Source organism: Hibiscus syriacus, unplaced genomic scaffold, assembly GCF_006381635.1.
Source record: "Hibiscus syriacus cultivar Baekdansim isolate YM2019G1 unplaced genomic scaffold, ASM638163v2 tig00111276_pilon, whole genome shotgun sequence".
NCBI classification, from domain to species: Eukaryota; Viridiplantae; Streptophyta; class Magnoliopsida; order Malvales; family Malvaceae; genus Hibiscus; species Hibiscus syriacus.
Window position 1 is genome coordinate 270,013 of NW_024063043.1, and position 13,469 is coordinate 283,481.

At 35.2% G+C, this 13,469-nt stretch overlaps 1 pseudogene; it reads right to left on the bottom strand.

Annotated features, from left to right (window-relative positions):
* Positions 1-10,172: 10,172 nt before the first annotated feature.
* On the bottom strand, positions 10,173-12,354 carry LOC120157790 (annotated as a pseudogene).
* Positions 12,355-13,469: the final 1,115 nt, after the last annotated feature.

Sequence of the window (13,469 nt, forward strand, 5' to 3'; positions counted from 1 at the left end):
TAATCATTTCACTTAGATTGCTTAGTAAATTCATTCGGTTGCTTCCAATACTGCTAAACTGTTTAGTCTTTAACCCTATGAAGTTAGTATTTGTCTTTGTTTTGTTTTTTTGTTGAAGAAATGCAATTCATTCAAGTTGCAGAAGAATAGTTTTTGAAACTTAAATTCGCAACACGAAAATGAAAATCGCAACACGAAAATCGCAACGCGAATTTAGTTTCGCGTTGCGATTTTCATGTTCGCGATGCGATTTTCGTTTTTGCATTGCGAATTTAAGTTTCAGAAACTACTTTTCTTCTGCAAATTGAAACTTGAATGAATTGCATTACTTCAACCAAAAAACAAAGACAAATACTAACTTCACAGTGTTGCGAATTTAAGTTTCAAGAATAAACTACTACTCTTTATATTGTCTTTGAACCTGCACTAAACCTATATGTTGTCATTTTAAATGTTTTATAAGTGCTTACTTCTGGAATGTTATCTGATGCATTTCGTGAACTATGATGGAATAATGACTTGGGTAAATACCGTGCTAGTTTGAATTATATTTGGCTTTGTTTTCACTGTTTAATATCATGTCTGTTTATAGTGTATAATTTGTAGTTTTTGGTATATCTAACTTGGTATGTTTATTGTTTTTGTAGAAATTTTTTTTCGACTCAATTGACCTTAAGGAATAAATTAAGCCTAGCTACTAAAATTGCGTCGACGCTTACACCTCTACAAAGAAAATTGTTTGAGGATACTTGCTTCGGGCCATGGCTGAAAGTACAACATCTGGGTGGAGATGCTATGTTGACACATTTGTTTCTTCAGACCATGACTAACGATCTACCCGAGAGGATACAACGTGGTGATGAAGAGATATGGTTTCATTTTCCTCCGGCGTATACTTGTTTTGAGCGGGAGGAGTTTTGCTTAATCATTGGTCTACGCTTCGGACACGATGAAGTAACCCGGTACACTAGTCATATCTCCCACCCATCATGGTTATCTCGGGTTTTTCCTGAGCAGGCAAAGTCGAAGCCGAGTTTACACGTCGATGACTTGAAGAGATTATTTGTTAAAGATGGTTTTACTCGGATGGATGACCTTGATGTTGTCCGAGTATGCCATTTATTACTTTTGCATGCCGATTTTTTAGGCAAAGAGGGCAGACAACCTATTTCTGAGGACTTAATATTATTGGTAGAGGATTTAAATGCATGGAACCTATTTCCGTGTGGTTCATATCTATGGAAAGCTACCTGGAAGAAGTTGTCTTCTGCCTTTGAAGACCGAAAAAGTTTGTGGGGCGATGGTTCTAAATACACTTTGGCAGGCTTTATTTGGGCCTTTAAGGTAAGAATTTCTATATAATGTTTCCAAATTTATAATTAATTATTTAACAATTACTGATGTTTGTGTATTATATTGTTTGTAGATTTGGATATTTGAGAATTTCCCCAGCATGCGGACATATGCGATAAAAAATTCAAATGATATTGCTAGGGCTATTACCTGGAGGAGGATCCGCCTGTTGGATTGGGAAGAGTTAGTCCCATATACGACGATGAATGATGTAAGTTAACACACAAATACTACCATATATAAACAAATTATTATTAGTACACGTTTAACTTTGTTTGAGCTTTTATATTGTTAAGAGGCCAACTATCCATTACAGAGGCTGACACCCACAAAGGCTGAGCTTTCCACTGATTGGTGGCAAGCTAGTAAGCGATTTTTTGATGGGACGGATGATGAGCATCCCCTACTTCGAGAGCCATCACCTGATCGAGCCTCTTCTCCACCTCCACCATCACTTATTTCATCACATCATCGAGCCTCTTCTCCACCATCACCTCATGATAGGCGACCAGCAAAGAGGCCACGACATTTATCTCCATGTTCTCCACCTCCACGGGATGAGTTAGGGGAGTTACGCGATGAGGTCGGTACTTTACGTGAAGACAATGGTGTGCTACGTGATGAGGTACGGTCTTTACGTGGTGAGGTGGATGTTTTTCACGATGACAATGGTGCGCTACGTGGTGAGGTATCTATTTTACGTGAGGTAGTTGCCGCTCTACGTGAGATTGTTTTATCGTTGTAGAATGAGGTTCATACTCTATGCAATGAGGTAAATTTGTTTAATACCATACTAAAAATGCAAATAACCTTTTTTGGCATTATTTATTTATTTATTTATTTACTGTTTTATGTATTAATTTATTTTCAGTGGCCCGATAAAGTAGATGCTTTATGTCGGGTTTTTCTTGCACGACGGGGTTCACGCATCAGACGTCATGCACATGCCATTATGTCTCCTTTTACCCCACTAGTGCCAAGACTCCGTAAGAAGAAGCCCAATGCTCCTTTCATCGTTTAAGAGGCGCCTCCTATCGTTCAAGAGGCCCTTCTCATCGTTCAAGAGGCTCCTACCGTTCAAGAGGCCCCTCCCACCATTCAAGAGGCTCCTGTCATCGTTCAAGAGGTCTCTCCCACCGTTCAAGAGCCCGATTCACATGGCGTTATATGTCGACATATTGATAAACCCCCTCCCGTGCCAGATATAATGCATGTGAGTTGGATTTCGTATGTGTTACCGGCCAGTACCATTCCTCAGCAGGAGAGGGGAACACTACCAGAAACAATTACGGATAATACCCTTTGGGCTAAGACCACAGTTGATTTTTATCTACATGAGCGGAGCAAGGGGTGTTATTCTGACATATGCAAACTCGACGATGTTATTCATTTGTTTCTTGATCGGTCTTGGTGGGGTATTTTATTAGGGGTTGAAGATAATGGCTATCTCGAAGGGGTGGTAAGTCTTATATTCTTCTTATATTGCATTTTGATTAATTTTTTTAAAATTTATTAATAAATTCACTAATATATTTTTTTTTATAAAACAACATATTGATGCATGGGTGTCACGTCTTCTAATAATAAGAAAATTGAAGAAAATAAAAAATACTCGATGAACTATTATGCCGACGTCTTTTCACGTAGCTCACTTGAAGGATCCGAGAGATGTTTCATATATGTTGGGTAATAGAAAAGCTAAACTTTATCTTGTGTGGTGGGAGGTTGATAAGGTTAGTATTTTTTTGAATATTTTAAAGGTGTTTATCCATATTTTGGAACATCTTTTATTTGACGTGCGCAATTATTTATGATTGTAGGTGTTTATCCCTATTTTGGAACGTCGTCATTGGCTTCTCCTCAAGATTCAGCTCTCATCCCTGAAGATAATAGTATATGACAGCATGTTATATTACATACCATTGTCTGATTTGAGAGATATTATTTGTAAGGGATGGAGCGCTCATTTGGCGAAATACTTGAATGCAATTGATTATTGGATTAATTTTTTAAACAAGAAGCCAAAAAAGTTCAAAGTTACAATGATCAGAGACGAGACCGTGCCACAATAAACGGAAGGAGCCAGAGGGGATTGTGGTCCTCTCGTATGCATGTGCTTGGAATGTTTGACGACATGAAGTAAACAATTTTTACCTCCCACAGATAGAGATAGAGGTGCAATAGGCTTGTGGTTTCAGTATTTTATGGCTAGAGCGATATATACGAGACACTGCCTACCTGCATCCGCGTGCTGAAAGTGTGCATAAACAATTGGTAAGTTTGAGCAAGTGTTGTTAACATATATACTCTTTGTTGGTTTGAAAATGTTTGGTTAAGTACCTAGAATTCCATAATTTGATGTTTGATGGTTTTAGATGTGTAGAAAGTGTTGTTTGAGAAAATGTTTGGTTTCTTCAGGTTAATCCTGAAGTGAGTTGCGTGAAATTAATGTATTTGTGCATAAACAACTGTCTGGGGTACACTTTTTTTGCTTGTTTAATTGAATTTTACATTGATTTGTAAAAGTTGATTTGTTTAATTGATGAGGAAATAAGAATTATTTTTTGCTTGTTTAATTGATTTATAAAAGTTGATTTGTTTAATTGATGTGTAAATAAGAATTATTTTTTGCTTGTTTAATTGATTTGTAAAAGTTGATTTGTTGTTTATTCAATCTGCATTATGTTGAAGGCAAAAAGACCTGTTGAAGGTACACTTTCGCATCGTGAAAGTCAAATTCGCGTTGTAATTTTTTTGTTGCGATATTCAAATTCGCAACGCGAAAGTCAAATTTGCAACGTTAAAGTCAAATTTGCAACGTTAAAGTCAAATTCGCAACGCGAAAGTCAAATTCGCATTGCGATTTTCAGTTTGCGATTTGACTATCGCAACTCAAAAATCGCAATGCGAATTTGACTTTCGCGTTGTGAATTTGACTTTCGCATCAATCGCAACAAAAAATCGCAACGTGAATTTGACTTTCGCGTTGCGAATTCAAGGAAAACACCTTCAAAAAGATAACAGACAACAATCTGATAAGTGATAACAACTGAACAAATCATAGCAATGTTCAAACTGAAGTTACTAATGAATGTCTAACTGAAAATGTATGCATTCACACATAAAATACACATAATACAACGTTTGCATTTAAAAATCACCTAAGTTAATAAGTCCCAAAAGGTAAAGCCGGTTGTGATTGGGATTTTGATTTTGATTTTGATTGCGATTTTGATTTCCTTTTGCTTGGCACCATATGAGCTTTGGATTTTGATGAGGATCCATATTTTGGTAGAGGAAAAGATGATTGTGATGGCACTGGTGATCCACATGTCAACCTTGTATGACCACTTTCCTTGCACCGACTACATGTCGATATCCTCTTCTCTTCACCCTTAGACGATATACGATCGTGATTTTTTGGTCGGCCAGGTAGCCTGCTGTCCATGACTGGTGGCAAAACTGTTTGTAAGTCATCTGGTATGTCCCACTCAGAAGGATGTGGAATAGGGTAGACAATCTAGGCATAAGTCTGTCGATATACTTCTGTAGTGTAGCAATCTATAGTATATGCGCTTGAATCATCTTGGTTTAGATGAAGAGCAACTTTTATAACATGGCCACACGGATAACTAGATGTTTGTCATTTCATACAACTACACGCCTTTGCATTTAGATCGACAAGCCCATTTAAGTTATTATCCAATACTTCAAACAAAGTGTTTGAACATGGTTCAACTCTCCATGACGTTGACTTCACAACACGTTTCGTTATCTTTTTTTCAGTCCATGGTGTAACACGATGTTCCTGTAAATTTAAATAAATAATACTTAGTAAAATATATGATATGTTATGAATTTAAAGAAATAATACATGCATGGTTTCTTTTCTTGTAGTACCACTGTTGAATAGAGGCTCGAAAAAACTCCATTGACATAGTAATGGGTAATTTCCAGGAATTACGACTTAGAGCGTTGATTGATTCTGCACTGTTAGACATCATGAAACATATCTTACTCCAAGTTGATGTACTCTTGACCATCTTTCAAACCCGATATCTTCTAGTGTTTGAGCACATTGAGGCAAAACACGTCTTAAACAATTTATATGCTTATTAAAATCCACTACCCGATAAGCTTTTACAGCCTTCAGTATATCCATTTGTGATTTTTTATACCAGCAGACATTGATTTTAGATTTCTGTACAAATGAACACCACAAAGTCCATGAAAAGCATCTGGAAAACACCTTCTAGCAGCGTTGTCAATTGAATTTGCCCTATCGGATATGATTGTCAAATTGCTAATAGGACCTATGCAATCCCTAAGATGCCCCATAAACCATGTCCATGAATCAGAGGTTTCAGATTTGCCAACCCCGTAAGCTATTGGCAGTATCCTATTGTTAGCATCCATGACTACTGCTAATAAGTTTACTCCAAGGTATCGACTTTCAAATGTGCTCCGTCAACTATAATAACTGGGTGCATGCAAGTAATAAACGAACGAATCTACAAAATAATATACACAAGACATATAATCATTTAAATGTGAAATGCATGTAACTAACAAAAATGAGTCAACAAAATTATATTGATTTACTAACCGCAGCATCAATGGCAATAAACAATAATTCAAAGCGTCCATCTGTATCTATTTTGATATGAGTTACCAACCCAGGATTTTTCAGCTTTAAATTGTGACAATAAGCCGACAGTTGGGCAAACGATGCTTCTAGAGACCCCTTCAACAATTCCAAGGCATAACATTTGGCTCTCCAAGCTTGAGAATATGAGATACTAATCTTGAACCGAGCATTCATGTCAGTCATAATTTGATGTCCTCGATATACTCTACCATTCAAAAACATTAACTCAGCCAGAAAACCACCCAACACCTTTTTGTTTGCCTGTCTATGGTGAGGAAAAACTTGGGTTCTTGAACATGTATGTTTATTAATAAAAGTCCTAACTTGAAACATTTCACAATCTTTTATCCTCTTTGCAATCATACGCCACGTACAGTTTTTTTCAATCATACACTTTGTTTCGAAATGATGTTTGCTTGATTTGTTAACTTTTAGTTGATAGTCATCTTCTACACATTTCGTATACAAAGCTATCTTCAAGTCTTCCTTTGTATCAAAACAATCATCTTTCTTGATACGAACAACTTTTATGTAACAATCAACTGCTATCTTTACCAACTCTTCTTCTGGTATCTGAAGTAATTCTGGCATATTCCAGTTATACTCCCGTGGCATTTTCTTCTTCTTTTCTTCGGGGGACTTCTTCTTCTTCTTCTTTTTCAGGGTTATATAAATTACAGAATGGATGTTCAACATGTTCATTCACAGTCGTAACTTCCTCCTCATTATCATCAATAACATCTTCCTCGACAGCGGCTGTTTCATCATCAAAATTTGGGTATTGACCAATATCAAAATCATTACACGCAGGGTCTGTTTCTTCTTCTGAAACATCATCAAAATCCGAGTATTGACCAAGATCAAAGTCCGTGTATTGACCAAGATCAAATTTCGAATACTGACTAGTACTTACAATTTTTTCTGTTGGCTCATAATCGTCTAACTGGTCAATACGAAAACCGGAATTTGACGCTGAAAGTTGATTGGGATTTGGATTAGGAAAAGGTTGTGGTTTTTGAGATTGTGTTTGGTATTGGAAATGTGGTGAAACAAAATTTTCTTGGTGATGAAATTGTGGTGGAACCATTAAATTTTGAGGTTGATAACAACGTTGTACATTGTGAGTACCATAAACTGAGGTTGAAGAACTTAGTTGATTACTACCCGCTACTGACCAAACTTCACTACTTCTAGGTTCAACAACATACAATGTAACATCATCTTCTTGCGAAACACTAATGTAAGCAATGAATCGTTCGACATCTTCATTGTCGGCTAACAAATAAACTTTACATTTTCTCTGATAAGATAGCCTAAATCCACTTAGAGGCTATAAATTCAATTTCTTTGCAACACGTAACATTAGAGTTTCATAAATTAACTTTTTTAATGACAGTTTTAGTTGAAGATTCATGGGTAAAAGCACATATTCTAAAACACCATGAACATTCTCCCATGACCATCCAAAACACAAATATATCCAAACATGATCAACATTAGATGATTTCATTCTACAAATTGTAAATTAATTTACTAAACAAACAAGCTATAAACTACATATCATCACTAACTTAGAGAAAAATATACCTTTATTAAGTTGATAGTTGATAATTTGAGAGAGAAATCATTGAAAAATTATATAGAAATAAAACTATGTAAAAAAATTAGAGATGGGGAAGGATGTCGTTGGATATAGGAACGGATGTCGCCGGAGAGAGTGATAGATGAAGATGGAATGAGTTGCGATTTAGGGATTTAGGTTATGAGTTGCTGCTGCTGCGTAGTTATATACCCAAAAGATTTGTGTTGCAAAACTAAAACCTGTTGCGAAATTAAATTCGTGTTGCGAATTCGAAAATCGAGTTGCGAATTTGAAATTCAGTATTGCGATTTTGGCAAACGCATTGCAAATTTGACTTATTTGTTGCGATTTTCTAAATTCACTTTGCGATTCACATATTCACGTTGCGAATTTGGAAACTGGGTTGCGAAATTGGAGTTCGTGTTGCGAATTTGAGATCGCGTTGCGAATTTGTTGGTCATTTTCACAAATCCAAAAAAAGTTGGTTAAAATCGTATATTATAAGGCATTTTCGGTCACTGAGGTTATTTTCTCTAAAAAAACTCAAAACTGTTAACTGGTATAACCATTATATTTAACATGTTAATTAACTGAATCGTTAATACTAAACAGTTTCGATTAACTGAACCACTAAAAATAATGGTTAAGTACGGTTATGAATTTTGATAAATGGTTAATTATTAATAAATTAAATTTATAATTATATTTCTAATTTATTATATTTTTACATAAATAACTTAATATAATTTTATATTATTTATATTTATATATATTCTTAATAAAATTTGTATACAAATAATTTAATATATTTTTTTATTTCTTTGAAAATATAGAAACATACGTGCACTAATACAATTATATGTTTATTGTTAAGTACTAAGATATTGAAAGATGTACATACTTATATCGGTGTAAGTATGTGTTAAGTGTTACATTTTTTTATTTTATTCACTTACATTGATGTAGCATGCGTTAAGTGCTACATTTTTTTTTGTTTTATCCACTTACACTGGTATAAGTATGTGTCAAGTGCTACACTTTTTTATTTTATTCACTTACACCGGTGTAGTATGTGTTAAATGCTACACTTTTTTTTATTTTATCTACTTGCACAGGTGTAAGTATGTGTTAAGTGATACACTAGTTTATTTTATTCACTTACACCGGTGTAAGTATGTGTTAAGTGCTACAATTGTTTATTTTATTCACTTACACTGGTGTAAGTATGTGTTAAGAGTTACATTTTTTTATTGTGAATTATGAAAAAAAATTGACAAATAATTATAATATGTTAACTGTAGGTTAATCTGTAACCAAATCATTAATAACGGTTAACCGCTAACGGTTAATCGTTTCTTAATAATTAAGTTACTGTAAGAAAAATCTCATAACCGTTATAACGATTAACTGACCGTTTAGGCTAAACGATACGATTAATCGTTCATCAACAACCTTAGACAAAAGCATAAAATAATCGAGTTTAATTTGTAAATAGTTATTATTTTATTAATTATTCGATAAAAAATCAAATTAAAGATTTAAAAGAAAAATACACTAAAATATATATATTTTTTAAATATCACAATACCGTGTAGGGAGGTGCAAACTGGAAAGTAGGAGTGCTAACCGTGTAGGGACACTTGTTGATTACTCTGACGCTAAACCACTTTAAAACGACCGATTGATTTTGGACTTTACCTTTTGTTTTTGAAGACTTAAATTATGTTTAGGGTAAACTACATGGGTGACCAATAAATTATTGCTTATTTTCATTTTTACAATCAAAGTTTCGATTTGATCAATCAGACCATTCAACTATTTAAATACTTCAATTAAGCTTCTGGCCGTTAATTTTTAACGGAGGTGGCAATGTTTCAGTTAATAAAATTGGTATAATTATATATTTAGTCTTTAGTACATATATATTCTATCAATTTAGTCATTGTTACTTATATATTCTATCAGTTTGGTCTTAATTTTAATAAATTAAAATAAATTTATGCCTCAAATAAGATTGTTTCATGTGTCACCGTCCGATTGAAGGATTAAATAGTTTAGTGGTCACTCGTGTAGTTTATATTTAACCATTCTAAATTTAAATCAATAGAATTTAAAATTCAAATTCAAATAATTTATATATATTCGAATTCACATTGAATGGTTTATATGGCATGAAAGAAATGGTAGAGTCCATGGTGAAAAAAACTAGGAGTGTTTTTGTTTTGTTTGGATTGATTAAGGATGTGATTAGGACAGAATAAGGGGATGCAAGGAGGTTGTTCCTACTCCTCAGGCATTGCTGCAGTGTTGGGATCTGGTTTTTCTGGATGAAATGAAATCTTGATTATCCAAAGATTTTTATATATATATATATGTGTGTGTGTGTTAGAAAGTAAATCTTCCTATCTGTTTGATTTAAAAATATTAATTTAATGAATGAAAAAAAAATCATCTATGTTTTTGTTGAACTCAGAATAAAAATTAAACAATATTATTGAAGTAATTTCTTTGATTTTTGTTGAACATGTGAGAAACATAATACAATTGAAGTTTATTGTTGAAATGCGCTTAGCTAGGCTTGTAAACAAAGAATGGCCACCCTCTGTAATAGTCTAACAATTAAAAGAATCCAACAGTATCATATTTTGGAGAATCGTAGATTTGAGAGATGAAATATTAAGTAGAGACAACGTTTCCGACATAACCAGCAGCTGCCACAGTGAAGGCAATGGATTGAAGGAACAGGAATATGAAATACCCATTCTTCCCAAAGGCCAAATCATAGCACCCACACAAGAATAGGTATGCCCCGATTCCAAGCTCCAGTAGATGGACTCTGTTCATTTGTATCCACCAACCACATATCAATCAGTCACACCAACACTTTAAGAAAAACGAAACAGTTCGATCGATTAAGAGTACTTTACCTTTCTCCGATACGAATACGAGGCTTCCTCGGAGGCTTGCCGTCTGATTTAGGCTTCAGAGCGTCTCCCAATTTCTCGGTAACGACCCATTCATTCACTCTTCCGGCCTCCAGCAGACCGATGAATGTTGCCTTTGTCCTGTGTAAGGACATGACATTCTCGAACAGAATCCAGAATAGTACTAGATGCAATGATCTTGGAGTTCCGACGGCATTGAGTAGAGTGATAATGGAAGGAATATAGACAGCACCCCACTTCGGAACTTCGATTTCGGGAAAAAACACGGTTGCAGGCAGGACAACGCAGTAGAATACGAACGTGACGATGTGTGCCACTATCTTTCGGACAAAGAAGAAACTATAGATCACATATAGCTTCTTCCACAGTGAAACTCTCTGCAATAATATGCACCGTTCCATTCAGTAATATGTACATATTAGGTTGTCATATAGAAGATTTACATGTACATACATACCTTATTTCTCATGATCTCTGTTACCATTTTCTTGAAGAGGTTTGCAGGGCCACACGACCATCTGTGCTGTTGAAATCTGTAGGCTTTGAAAGTACTCGGCAGTTCGTTTTTCACCTTGAGGTCGCCGACGTAAACGAATTTCCAGCCCTTGAGACTAGCTCGGACAGCCAAATCCTGTCTTCAACTGTTGTTCTGTCTTTCCATCCTCCTGCTTCATTGATTGCTGAAATTCTCCACACGCCAGCCGTCCCTGCCTTCGTATAAACCGTATGATGTTCATTACAGGACATAAAAGCCGTTAATCGACGCCGAATGTGGTTCATGTGAAAGTTGTAGGATTACCATTGAAACCGAAGAAAGCGTAGGTGGAAGAGCCCACTTCTTGCTCCACTATGAAATGGTAATCCAATGACATCTCTTGCATCCTTGTCATTAGGCATTCATCCGAGTTCACTGCAACACATCCCACACATATGCTTCAAGCCATGACTAGATCAAAAGAAGCATAACCAGAGGGAGGTTTTAACGAAAAGGTTACCGAATTTCCAACGAGCTTGAACTAGCCCGAGTTCAGGGTTGTTAACCAGAAATGGGATGGATCGGTTTAGGAAGTCCGGTTCGGGCTGGAAATCGGCGTCAAAAATGGCGACAAAATCACATAGTTTAACATAGCTATGTTTCATCCCTTCTTTTAGAGCACCTGCTTTGTATCCATTCCTGTTGTCCCTTATCTCGTACTTCACATTCACGCCTTTGCTGGCCCATCTTTGGCATTCGAGTTGCACCAGAGTCTACAACACCACACCATGTATCCATCACTGCAATTAAAAGATCTACGTAAAAAGTACACCATTACATGGTTTAATGAGAACACCTTAATGGCAGGATCCGTTGAATCATCGAGCACTTGAATTATGATCCGATCAGCTGGCCATGAAAGCCCACATGCAGCTCCGATCGACAACTGATACACCTATACATATCCAACACAACACTAAACATAAGCAAATCTCAAATTTTCAATACAAATAGACATATATATCAAGCAAAGTACTCAATATTATATATACGGATAACGGACCTCTTTTCATTATACATTGGGATTTGAACTAAAACCATGGGATAACCCGAATTGCCAAGCTCAACATCGTCCTTCATCGGCTCCATTTATACATCTTCTCAGGCTTTCTCCGAAGCAACTTGACAAAAGCTATCACAACCCCCATATAAACCCTTTCGATAAAAAGCATTAAGGACATTGCCAAGCACACAACCACCATGACTTTCAACACCGGCACCATCAATGGCGCCCTCGTGTGCTCCCAGATCAACCAAACTGACCTGTAATCTCCATCACGATGTATAGTTTCTTCAGCTCTGATGGAGTACCGACCAGACAGATGAGGAGGCTGTCTGAGAAACTAGGGTTAATATACGAGGTTTGGCTTGGCCTTTGCGAAAAGAACACGAATCTTTGGTTTGGTTCGTGTTTGGAGTGTGATTATTTGGTTTTTGCTTGTGAGTTACGAATAGGCAATTTTGTAGAAACAGCAAGCTGGAAACTTTGTGTCAGTAAGTAGATCAAAAGCATTCCATTGCACTTTCTAATCTTCCTATGCAATTCTCTCTCTTGTTTAGAGAAGAGAGAGTAATTAAAAGCTTGATGCACACCCAGTTTCTAGTCTTCCTATATATATATATATATAATATTGTAAAGAATAATTGGTCAAAAGGAAAGGGACTGAGGATCTTAAACCAGCAATGAAAGTCCAAATCCTGCAGCTTTTTATTTACAACTTCATTTTTAAATATAAATTTAATGTCAACTTCCAAATTTAGTTTAATTTAGTTAACCCAAAAGAGTTTAGACATTGCTTTCGACCAACTTTAGTAAGGAAAGATTAATTTATTTAGTTCTCAGTTGCATGGAAAATGATTAATTAGCAGATTTTTTAATTAAACGTGGAGATGAAATTTTGAAGTTCAGATTCAGGATGCTATTGGTTTTCTGGGTGAAATTGAATAGGTTGACTGCATTTTGTCAGGATTATGCTTCATTAGTTTGCCAAGTATTTCTTTTACTTCTTAATTATTCTTAAATGATTGTTAGACCAATCATCATTTGTAAATTAACCAAGTAAAGTACATGGAAAAGTTGGTAAATTATGAATCTTTTACCTCCTTCAATTTCCCATTTTATAATTAACTTTCACACGTTGGGGAAATGATGGTTGGAATTAGTATTAGAGTTTTATATTTAATATGATAATTTAAATATATTTATACATTCTCAATGAATTAGCTAATATAATCTTAATAATTCTTTTTAAAAATAATTTTATTTTTATTAAGAAAACAATATTGATTTCACCCTTTTATTTTTAATATTCCGTAAATATAAAGTAATATTTGTTCAAAGATTCTGCATAATTTGACATTAAGCACTCATATACCCTACATATGTGGGTTTTGAACTCAAGACCT